The sequence below is a fragment of the Pan troglodytes genome, chromosome 12 (assembly GCF_028858775.2).
Source record: "Pan troglodytes isolate AG18354 chromosome 12, NHGRI_mPanTro3-v2.0_pri, whole genome shotgun sequence".
NCBI lineage: Eukaryota > Metazoa > Chordata > Mammalia > Primates > Hominidae > Pan > Pan troglodytes.
This window is the reverse complement of record NC_072410.2, coordinates 28128111-28140343: the sequence shown is the minus strand read 5'-3', so window position 1 is coordinate 28140343 and position 12233 is coordinate 28128111. Positions and strand designations below refer to the sequence as shown.

At 37.1% G+C, this 12233-nt stretch overlaps 1 long non-coding RNA gene across 5 annotated transcripts in view; it reads right to left on the bottom strand.

The window, feature by feature from the left end:
- Positions 1–11773, bottom strand: part of LOC129143161 (uncharacterized) — a 73861-nt gene extending 62088 nt beyond the window's left edge. For all 5 annotated transcript variants that reach the window (XR_010149348.1, XR_010149347.1, XR_008546297.2 and 2 more), the window contains exon 1: positions 11645–11773. This is a non-coding gene — a long non-coding RNA (uncharacterized LOC129143161). The remainder of the gene's footprint in view (positions 1–11644) is intronic.
- Positions 11774–12233: the final 460 nt, after the last annotated feature.

Genomic DNA, 12233 nt, shown 5'->3' with positions numbered 1-12233 from the left:
GAAAATAACAGAATATTGATTGAAAATAATATTCTCCTTACAGTAGAAACTCCTTGTATAAAACTCCTTCAGTAAGACTTCACTAAACGAAACTATACAAATAACAGCACAACATAGAATTTGAGTGCTAGTACTTTTTGCTAAAGTTTTGAAGCTGAATACACTTTTTTTTAAAAAAAAAAAGCATTAAAAAAGGATGTATAACTGGCACAGCTTATGCAGTAAAGACAAAATTGAATTCAAATTTGTAGACTCCTTTACAAAGAATGGACTTAACCCTACATTCAAAAACTGGTGAATAAATACACATTTATGTACTTTATAGTAAACTGAAATGCCACAGATTTAAAAAGAAAATCATTTGCACATCCTCTGGAGTTGGTACAGCTAAGTCTCAGGCTTAGATAGTGGGCAATCACTCTACTTGTTAGTAGCAGTCTTAGCCAGAGAAGAAATTACTGGTTCTAAGAGTTTACAGAACAAAGATGACATATTTTTCAAGGAGCAATAAATTTGGGAAGATCAAAATGGAGTACTATTAACGTAGTCAATAATTTTAAGAGGATGAGATCCTTTTCTAGTCAGATTTATTTTTTAAAGCTAGTAGCAAAAGAAACAAATAAATCAGCTGGCCAGAAGTAATCTGTCTGATTCAAATCAAAGAACAAACTAAAAAGGCCATGCCATTTCTGTTTTCTTGAATAGAAAAAAGCTCTTAGGAAAGAGAGAGATGTCAGGAACTATTAGTGATGACAGTGTATAACCCAGTGAAAGCCTGGCCATCATTTCATTCCTATGCACACAATTCCACATTTCTCCTTGTTCTCAGTCAAAAGCAGGAACCACTCAAAAACCATATGGAGCAGTTACAGAAGAAAACAAAATTTTTTGTTAACATGGGTCTTACATTCTTTAGATACCTAACTTTAAGATAAATGGATAACATATTTAAAACTCACAAGTAAGTGGTCAAACAACTCAAACACTAGAGAAGCAATTCTATGAATATAATAGAAAACATCTCTCTTGTCATTCGGTAACTTAGCAGAGAAGTAAGAACATCAAATGTCCTTCATACATACTGAGAGATGCTAAGAAAAATTCATAAACACTGCTGGCAAACCAGGAAAAGGCAGAAGAACATGGTTTCTTAGATTAACAAAAAATGCCTTGAGAGCACGTCTGTTAGCTTTCTTTCATAACAAGGCAACTTTCATCTCAGAATAGGATACTTTAATTCATCAAATACTTCCCATAATAAAATCACAATATATTCAGGTCATGGATACTTTATCTAAAACTATACAGAAAATAATTTAATTCAGAAGGCTTTTAAAAATATTTCAGTCTCAAGATCTTCATCAAATATAAAATACACATGTTTAATAACACTGAAAAGTTGGTCCTGATGGAACTCTATTTTATCAATTCTAAAAGCCAGGTTTTTTCACATACTACATTTCTGAAACTGGAATACATCTTTTATAATGGAGATATCTTACCATAGGTCTAGACTAGAGGAGAATTTTCCCAGAGAAGATGTGCATCTGCTTCTGCTGTCGTCTGGGAACACTATCAGCCCGATACCATCTGAATTAATCCTTTGGGGCAGGCCTTTGTAGACCACACTGGTGGTAAGACTGCACACCCAAAGCTTAGGGCTTGTGGTTAAAATTCTCAGAGAAATTTTTTTTTTTCCATTCTCTATGTAGTGTCAAGGTTGAGACCTGCATATGTTTCTTTATGGTCCCTTTTCTGGATGGCCAAGTTAATTTCTGATTTATCCCTGGGTGTACCAGCCTTGTGGGTTAGGTCTCCTACTGAACTCCCTGTCCTGAGTGTTTTTTCCTTCTTAGAGGTATATAATGTAATAGCACTTTTTAAAAATAATCTATGACATCTTAGATTCGATGAAATATGGTACCTTAAGCTTCTCAAGTCTACTGAGTAGGCTCCAGAACTTCTACACAATGACTCATTATACTGCAAACCTCTTTTATTCTCTTTAGTATTTCCTCTTTAAACCGTTAGCTTTACATACTGCAGACCAAGAGCAATGTTGTACTGCATTTCTACAAAGAACTTTATTAACATGTACAGTGAAAAAGTCAGAAAATAAAATGTCTAGTTATAATTTATTTCTTCAAATTCCCAATACTTATAATGGCATATACATTTCTAGTTGAAAAAACAAACTTTTAGCTTTTTCCTCGAAGTATCTGAAATCCTAAAATTTAGAAAGCCAAGTTAGTTTTTAGAGAAGACATACATGATTTGACTCCCAGGACAAAAAAGTAAACTCTGTACTACTTATAGTAATTCTACATAAAACGGCAACTCAAAGTACTGTAAAAACCAAACAAAAAAGAACAATAGTAATAATTCTAACTAGACCTAGAATAGCCAAAAAAAGTAGTCATTTTTTTTTTTTTTAGACAGAATCTTGCTCTGTCACCCAGGCTAGAGTGCAGTGGCACAATCTCAGCTCATTGCAACCTCCGCTTCCCGGGTTCAAGTGATTCTTGTGCCTCAACCTCCTGAGTAGCTGGGGTTACAGGCTCCGCCACCGCACCTGGCTAATTTTTGTATTTAGTAGAGACGGGGTTTCACCATCTTGACCAGGCTGGTCTGGAACTCCTGACCTCGTGATCCACCAACACCTGGCCTTACGTAGTCATCTTTTTAACAAGTCATTACAAATTCTAATTTGGTTTTGTGTCTCAAAGGTCCAAATGATTCTGCATTTTAATATTTCATTCAGTACAGGACACAAAACTGAAATTCAATAAGCTATGAGATAAATAATTCCATATCAAAGAAGCATATAATTTTCCCTTAAATATCAAAATTCTGATAATTGATTTCATTCTAAAAATTTAACAATGTCCAATAGCAATACATTCAAGGGAGAAGATGCCAAGTACATTGTAATGCAAGAGTTAAAGGAGGATATGAGAAAAATGACCTTAAAATTATTCGAAGACATGTTTTCAGACAATCCTACAACCCAGAACTGAAAAAAAGCCATTTCACTTGACCAGGTTGACATTACCTACTTAGCACAAAGAAACTTTTGAGGTTTTCTGGTTTACATCCACTTGTAGGAAAGGCTACCAATTGACAATAGCTTACATTTATTAAGCATGTATCTTCTTAATATCTATAACTACCCTGTAAGGTAATGGCCATTAGTATATTATTTCATAGATGATAAAACTGAAGCTTAGAGGTGTCAAGAAACTTGACCATGGTCATTCAGCTTCTGAGGTAAGAGTGGCAATACCAATCTATTATCAGCTGGTCATTACCAGTATTTGTTGGACATTTACTATTACTGTCTCAGCTGCTATCGGGTTTTGGGGAACCAAGAATGTTAAGGTTCAACAGAGGAAGAAGGAGATACAAAACTCAGTACAAAAGTTTTTATAAGAGCTCCACAAAGGGCTTAGGGGGGCACAAAAGAGAGGAATGGGTAGAAAAGCAACGTGTCAGATGACTTATGCAAATAAACTAGTGAACGTTTCTTTAAATAAAGAGCATCCAAAATTTATTTCCTGGTCAATATACTTTCTCTGGTTTTTATTCATGAAAATCTTTTGATGTATACTACAGATTTCAGAGAATACGGGTCCAATTTCAGAGTATGTAAACACCGCCCCCTTACATTTATAGCACACATTTATGCTTATACACAACATAAGCATAAAATCTAGGTTATCTTGTCGCATCATCACTACTGTTTCAATGTGGTTGGGAGAGGAAGGTTTACGTTAAACACAAAATGTTCCTCACATGTCACTTGACTTGAACTGTTCCCATCAGCAAGAAAAATTACGGTAAGAATGAAAGGAGTTTACTTTTCTCTGTGACTGTTCTAAAGAAGCAGAAGAGCGTTTTAAGTTTATCTGGTTTCCTTGATGAACGTCCCTCAAACAACCTAAAACAGTTGAAAAATAAAAGAGAATGGAAGATGAATTAAAAGGCCTTAATGATTCACAAAACTACATCCATATTGCTACCACATAATAAAAAGAAATAATTGTTCCAGAAGACAATTCTGTAATAAGAACTAGAAAATTCGTTTAGATTCAAACGGCATCTGGAGAGAACTGAAACCAACTAGAACCAGACTTCTCCAAAGCTGTTCAAACCAGACAGCATTTGCTACCAACCACATTTCTCCAACCTATCTTCCACCACAAAGAAGGCACCATGCACCATCTAGCCCTCCCAGTCAACTGAGGTCAGTCAGTGCACAGCTACTTTCTCAATGGCTAATAACATTTATAATTCATAATGTTACTAGTTTGGTAAGTAACAAAAACAGTATCTGAAAAAAATCCTTATCTGAGTGTTTGTGAGGAAATTAGAGTGGAGGGGAATGGGGGAAGGGACACAGGCAGGTATAACAAGGTATCAGGGCTCAACAATCCTTGTTAATTATACTAGATTCTTTTATGGACTGAATGTTTCTGCCCTCTCAAAATTTATATATTGAATCTTTAAACCCTAATGTAGCTAAATTTGGAGACAGGGCCTGTGAGAAGGTAGTAACAGTTAAATAAGGTCATAGGGGTGGGACTCTAATCTGATAGAACTGGTGTCATTTTAAGAAGAGAAGGTGAGACTACGGTACTCTCACTCTGCCACGTGAGGACAAGATGTTAGCAACCTATAAGCCAGGAAGAAAGCCCTCATCAGGAACCGAAGCAGCAGCACCCTGATCTGCAGCTTCTAGCCTCCAGAACCGTGAGAAAATAAGTTTCTGTTGTTTAAGCCACCCAGTTCTATGGTATTTTATTATGGCAGCCCAAGCTGACTAATAGAGATCCTTGGCATGGTAACCAAAACAGTGCCTACCCTGTGTCATCTAGTTTTCAGCAACCTGGACTTGGATTACTTAATTCAGTTTCCTTTGAAATGATGTGACATTGTTATTGGTAACATGTAATTCAGTTTATTCTGAGAAAAGCAGGGCTTTAAAAGCATTATCACCCGAGTAAGTAGTTCACTAAAAGATTTCTAACACAAAAGCATGCTTTTGAGTATAAGATCTAGCTTTCCAAAGGCATTTAAAAATTATACAGACTCAGTGGCCATGAATGATGAGGTACTCTTCATCTGCCTCTAGTCATGTGCTCTAACTTTAAAACCAGAGACCCTTCAAGTAAAGTCCACGTTAGTAAGTGCTGAAATGGGTAATTATTTTTCATGATTACAAGAGTAAGCTTATGTAACTACGCTGAGAGAAAAGTTAATTCCATGAGAAGAAAATCCTATTGAGTGACTGAAATAAATTAGGTAAAGGAAATGCAGTTTTCAAATGGTTCCGTTTTCAACGATCTGAAATCTGTATTCAGGGTCAATTTCTGGAAAAACAGTTTATATGAGTATTTATTTCATAAAAAGAATACTTATGTAGGCTAGTATTTTAACAAAATCTAAAATCAGATCTCTTTTTAAAAAGTTTAAGACATCCTGTGTGATAATTTTTATTTATTTAAAAGAACCTATCCTTCTAAAATATTTAATACACATACTCTTATAATCCAGTCGCCAGCTTAAACAGGGTACGGATTAAATAAGATAGTATTTCTAAATTGATTCTGAATGGATTAAAACTCAATAAAATGGACATTTTATTGAGTGAATGGAGAGAGCTAATACATCTGGCAAGTCAGTTAAGAGAGCTTCTGCCATTTTTGTTGACATGTAATAGTGTAATAAAGTCACATGTAATACCGTAAAGCTCTGTAAAGAAATTTTAACCTAGCCTATTTGTTTAAAGGAGATGTTAACAATTCATGCTCCCTTGAACCACTTCATTTTTGCTTTTAGGACAGGAGCGTTCATTAACACAATCAATTACTAAAATAAATATTATCAAGCAGTAACCAAAAAATTCAACATAAGGCTATCATACCCAAACTCAAATATCCAGAAGCCAATTTAACTAATCCATGCCTCCTTGGCAAAAGTGTATGGATATTACCTTTTCCTTGTGATAGTAAAACCTACCCATTTTCTTACCTCACCCAGTATCAGGTTTTATGTTTCCACAAATAAAGCAGACAATGAACATACTGTGTAGAAATCTTGAGCTCTTAATTAAAAAGTACTCACCGAGTTGTATCTAAATAATTGGCTACAATGATCTAAAACACACAGTTATATCTGGATCATTTGCTACAATTATCTAAAACCACTTTATTTACATCTTAGTATTAATCACAGGACAAAAACGCTAATATTTTCAGAACTACAGCCAGTGTTGCTATCTGGCACAGGCAACATGTCTTCAAAACCCCATGATACTATGTGTTTGCCCCCAAGTAAACAGGAGGGAGATCCAGGCGCCCCTTCCAAAAGCAATAGCTTAGAGGAGAGAAGAAAAATCAAAGACACTGAGACGATTCATGTTAGCAAAAAGTGAACCTGCCACCCCAAACAGCAGAAAACAAAATCTGAAAACTAAGATGTATAATATGTTATGTACTATTCACAAAATTTATTCACAATATCTTTAAATAATTACAAAACCGTGTTTCTGAAAATGTTACAATAAAATTATATGTGTGTAAAGTGTATCTATTTTATGTGTACATTTGTGTGTGTGAGAGAGAGAGGGGATTATGAATTAGGAAGAGTATGTACCAAAATATTAGAAGTAGTTATCCTTGGGTAATGAGATTATGAATGATTTTCACTTTCCTCTTCATACCTTAACATCTCAAAATTTACAATCAGAATTCATTATAAGCTATTGTATTTTTATTTATTTTGTGAGACATGGTCTCACTCTGTCACCCAGGCTGGAGAGTGCAGTGGCACGATTTCAGCTCACTGCAACCTCGGCCTCCCAGGCTCAAGCAGTCCTCCCACCTGAGCCTCCTGAGTAGCTGAGACCAATCAAAGTTAAGTTTTCTTCGGTTTAAAGTAACTTGTTGTAATTAGGTTGTTTAGCCTCATGGTAACCAGAAAGCAAAAATCAATAGACACCCTAACATGAAAAGCAAGTTATTAAAACACACCACCAGAAAAAATTACTTTACTACAAATAAAGACCGGAGGAAAGGCAAGGAGGAAAGTAAAAAAAGGAAGAAATAAAAAGAGAGATCAGAGAGAAAAAAAAGAGGAAGGGAGAAAGAACAAAAGAAAAAGTAGCAACACAATCAAAAAAGAAGTAAAATATGGCATAGTATGTTTTTACCTGTAATAATCCTGAATATACATGAATTAAGACAGAGTGGCTGAATGGATTAAAATTATGTACTGCCTACAAGGAACTCAGTTCACCTATAAAGACATACACAGACAAAGTGAAGGGATGATAAAAGGTATCCCATACAAACGGAAACAAAAAAAGGAGTAGCTATACTTAGATAAAATAGCCTCTAAGTCAAAAAAAGAAAAAGATCATTATATAATGAAAAAAAACAGTAGCCGTTAAATGCATATGCAACCAACACTCAAGCACCTAAATACAGATGCAAATATTAACAGGCTTTAAAGGACACATGGACTGCAATACAATAATAGAGTACGTCAACACTCCACTGTAATCGTGAACGGACAGATCATCCAGACAACAAAACATCATCAGTTAAACTGTACTCTATACAGAATGGACCTAAACAGACATTTACACAGCCTTTCACTCGGCAACTGCACAACGCTCATTCTACTGAGTGGCACACATCAATTATTCTACAGGACAGACTATGTGTTAGGCCAAAAAAAACAAGTCACAACACATTTTTTTTTTTGAGGTGGAGTCTTGCTGTGTCTCCCAGGCTGGAGTGCAGTGGCACTATCTTGGCTCACTGCAAGCTCCGCCTCCCGGGTTCACGCCATTCTCCTGCCTCAGCCTCCCAAGGAACCCGCCACCACGCCCAGCTAATTTTTTGTATTTTTAGTAGCGACGGAGTTTCACTGTGTTAGCCAGGATGGTCTCGATCTCCTGACCTTGTGATCCGCCCGCCTCAGCTACCCAACACATTTTTAGAAACTGAATTAATATCAACTATCTTTTCTGACCACAATCGAATAGTATTAGAAGTCAATAAGATAGAACTTTAAAAACTGTACAAATATACGGAAATTAAAATACATGCTCATGAACCGATAAATGAAATGAAAAACAAAGGAAATTAAATATTTATTGAAACAAGAATAGAAACATAACAAATCCTGTGGGATGCAGCAAAGGCAATTCTAAGAGGAAAAGTGCATAGCTATAAATGCCTACACATCAGGGAAGTAGGAAGATCTCAAACAGCCTGACAGTACACCCCCAGTAATGAGAAAAACAAGAACAATCAAATGCTACAATTAGCAGAAAAAATATCGTAAAAATTAGAGAAGAAATTTTAAAAACAAACAATACAAAAGGTCAATGAAACAAAGAGCTGGGGTGTTTTAGAAAAAAAAATCAAAATTGACAAGCTTTAACTAGATGAAGGATAAGAAAAAGAAAACGAAATCATAAAGAAGACTTACAGTTGATAACCCTGAAATACGAAGCATTTTAAGAGGTTACTAAAAACATCTATACACAAATTGAAAAATCTAGAAGTGAATAAATTTCTAGACACATAACAAATTCCCAAGATAGAATGATAAAAAAAATGAACAGACCAATAATGAGTAATGCAATTAAAGCAGTCATAAAAAGTCTCCTGGCAGAGAAAAACACAAGAATCATGGTTTTCCTGCTGAATTACCGAACATTTTTAAAAGAGTTAATATCAATTTTACTCAAAATATTCCCCATAAAATGAAGAGAAAGAAAGGCTTCCAAATTTGTTCTATGAGGACAGCATGACCCTGGTACAAAAACCAGACCAGAACACAACACAGAAAGAAAACCACAGGCTTTCCCTGATGAACAGAGGTGCAAGAAATCCTCAACAAAATACTTCAAAACTGCATTTGACAACACAATAAAAAGATGATCTGCCATAACCAAGTGGATTTCATCCCAGGAATATGAGGATGATTCAATAAACACAAATAAATATGCGACATCACATTCAGCAATCAAGAACAAAAACCATATAGTCATTTCAGTAGACGCTGAAAAAAATAAAAATCAACATTCCTTCATGATAAAAACTCAACAACATGAGTACAGAAGGAACATATCTCAGCGCAATAAAGGCCATATATGACAAACCCACAGCTAACATAGTAAGGAAAAGTTAAAAGCTCTTCCTCTAAGATCTGGAACAAGTGTGGCTACTTTTACACCACTTTTATTCATCATAGTACTGGAAGTCCTAGTTAGAGCAATTAGACAAGAGAATGCAATAAAAGGCATCCAAATTGGAAAAAAAGGAGTCAAATTGTCTGTTGCCAGGTGACATGAACATATATAGAAAGAACCCTAAAGATTCCACAAAAAACCTACTAGAAATAATAAATTTAATCAAGTTCCAAAATACAATATCAAAATATAAAAATGAATAGTACACCAATGCACCAATAGTGAAATACCTAAGAAAGAAATCAAGAAAGCTATTTCATTACAAAAAAAATGGTATCTACGAATAAACTTAACCAAAAAGGCAAGAGATCCCAAAATGAAAACTTCATAAAACATAGATGAAAGATATTAAAGCAGACACAAGTAAATGGAAAGATATCCCATGTCCATGCACTAGAAAAATGTTAAAATATATATATCACCCAATGTGATCTACAGAATCAATGCAATCCGTGTTCGATTACAAGACATTCTTCATTGAAATTGAAGAAGAATCTTAAAATTCACATGGAAGTTCAAAATACCTCAGATAGACAAAAGAATCTGGAATAAAAAGAAAAGCGGGAGGCATCACACTACCTGATTTCAAAATATACTACACATCTATAGTAAGCATGGTACTATCAAAACAGTATGGTACTATCAATAAAAGGGGTGGGAGAGACAGACAAGTGAAACAGAGTAGAGAAATCAGAAATAAATTCAAGCGTTTACGGTCAATTCTTTTTTAACAAAGTCCCCAAGAACACACATTCGGGAAGGACAATCTCTTCAATAAACTGTACTAGGAAAACCCAACACCCACATGTCCAAGAATACATCTAGGCCATTACCCTTACCGTATGCAAAAATCTACTCAATATAAAGATTTAATGCAGGACCTGAAACTATTAAACTACCAGAGAAGAAAACAGGATAAATGCTTCATGAAATTGGTTAGGACAAGGAATTTTCAAATAGACATCAAAAGCACAAGTAACAAAAGCAAAGATGTAATTACATTAAACTTAAAACCTTTTCCAAAACAGAGTAAGCAATCAGTATAATGAAGACAGAACCCAGAGAAAGGAAGAAAGTATTTGCAAACTATGCATCAGGCAAGAGGTTAATACACAAAATATCTAAAGAACTCAAACTACTCAAAAGTGAAAATACAAATAATCTTATTTTTAAAAATCTACCCAAAACCTTTGTCCCCCACCATTTCCCCACCTTCTTTTCCCGACCGCATTTGGCCCTCTCCCTCTCACCACCGTTTCTCTTCCTCTACCTATACCCAAACTTTCTCACCGTTTTCTCCCCACTATCATTTTGCAAAGCCTTCTCTACTCTCCCGCTCACCACGCTTTTCCCCATCCATCTACCCAAACACTTTCTCCCGTTTTTTCCCACCGTATTTTCCCCTTCTCTCTGGCCACCCTTTTTCCCCCTCCCGATGTCATCACGCCCTTTTGCTCCTTCAGCTACGCAAAAACATTGTCCCCCATCTTTTCCCAAAACCTTTTCCCTACTCCTGCTGCTCACCATCCTCTTTTCCCCCTTCATCTACCCAAAAACTCTTTTCCTCATCGTCTTTCCCCCCGCTCCTCCTTGCCACTCTCTTTCCCTTCTCCATCTACCCAAAAACATTTCCCCACCATCTTTTCTCAAGGCCTTCTCCCCACTCCTGCTCACCTCCCTTTTCCCCCTCCATCTATCCCCCAAAATTTCCCCATCTTTTCAGTCTTCCCTCCCTTCCCACTCGTCCTCTTCTCTCCCCATCCTGCTTGCCACCCTCTTTTTAGCCCTCCATCTACCCCAAACTATTTTCCCGTCTTTTTCCCAACCTTCTTTCCCTGCTCCCTTCTCGCCACCCTCTTTTCTCCTCCTCTTCACCCTCTTTCCCCCCTCCATCTACTCACTTTATACCTACCATCTTTTCTTTCTCCACCATCTTTCTTTTCTGCCACTGTCTTTTGGCAAAACCTTGTCTTCTTCCCGCTGGTTACCCTTTTTCCTTCCCCCACTTGCTATCTTCTTTTGCTCCTCTATCTACCCAAAAACTTTTCTCCCCACCCTCTTTTCACGAAACCTTCTCTCCCTACTGCTCGCCCGTTGTCCCCCCTCAACACTCTCTTTCCTCTTCCCAATTGCCACCCTCTTTTCCCCCTTCATCCACCCATAAACTTTCTACCCACCGTCTTTCTGCAAAACCATCCCTCCCTCCCGCTCTGCACCGTTTTTCCACCTCCATCTACCCAAAAACTTTTTTCCCCACCATCTTGTCCCCATCGTCTTTTTGCAACGCCTTCTCCTCCTCGCTATCCTTTTTTCCCTTTGCACTAACACCACACTCTCTACCCACCTCTATCTATCCCAAAACTATTTTCATTCTCCTACCCCTTCAGCCACGCTGCAATCTCCATCGCCACCACCAACCGCAGCAAGGTGAATTGCGCCACAGTGCTCAACAAGAAGGTACGGAAACCTAAAGAAACCCTACCTTCTCTTCGGCATTATATATATACTGAGGTTTTGCGCATGATGGTTCCTGGACTGCATGTTCTGATTGGATGAGAAAAAAACTCCAGGCTTACTCGGATTGGACTTTATTATCATGTTCTGATTGGATGAGAGCAAGTCTTAAGATAACCAATCACAGCATGAAAATAAAGTCCAATCAGAGTAGGCCTAGAGGTTTTTCTCTCATCCAATCAGAACATGTAGTCCAGGATCCGTAACCTCAGTATATAAAGCATGCGGAGGCAGCCGCACGTCATTTTTGGCTTTTTTGTGTTGGTGTGTGGGGCTGCTACGTGCTCGGCTTAGAGAATTAGAAGGGTCCGTCTCTTTTTGCCCACTGGAGTCTGGCGCTTGGGGCACTGCCTCCCTGTTGGTGGTGGTGGTGACGGAGCTGTAGGAGGGAGGCTAGCAGCGGGAGCTTCTCCTGCTGGGCTGGAAGACAAGCAGAAGGAAGAGGCACCACCGC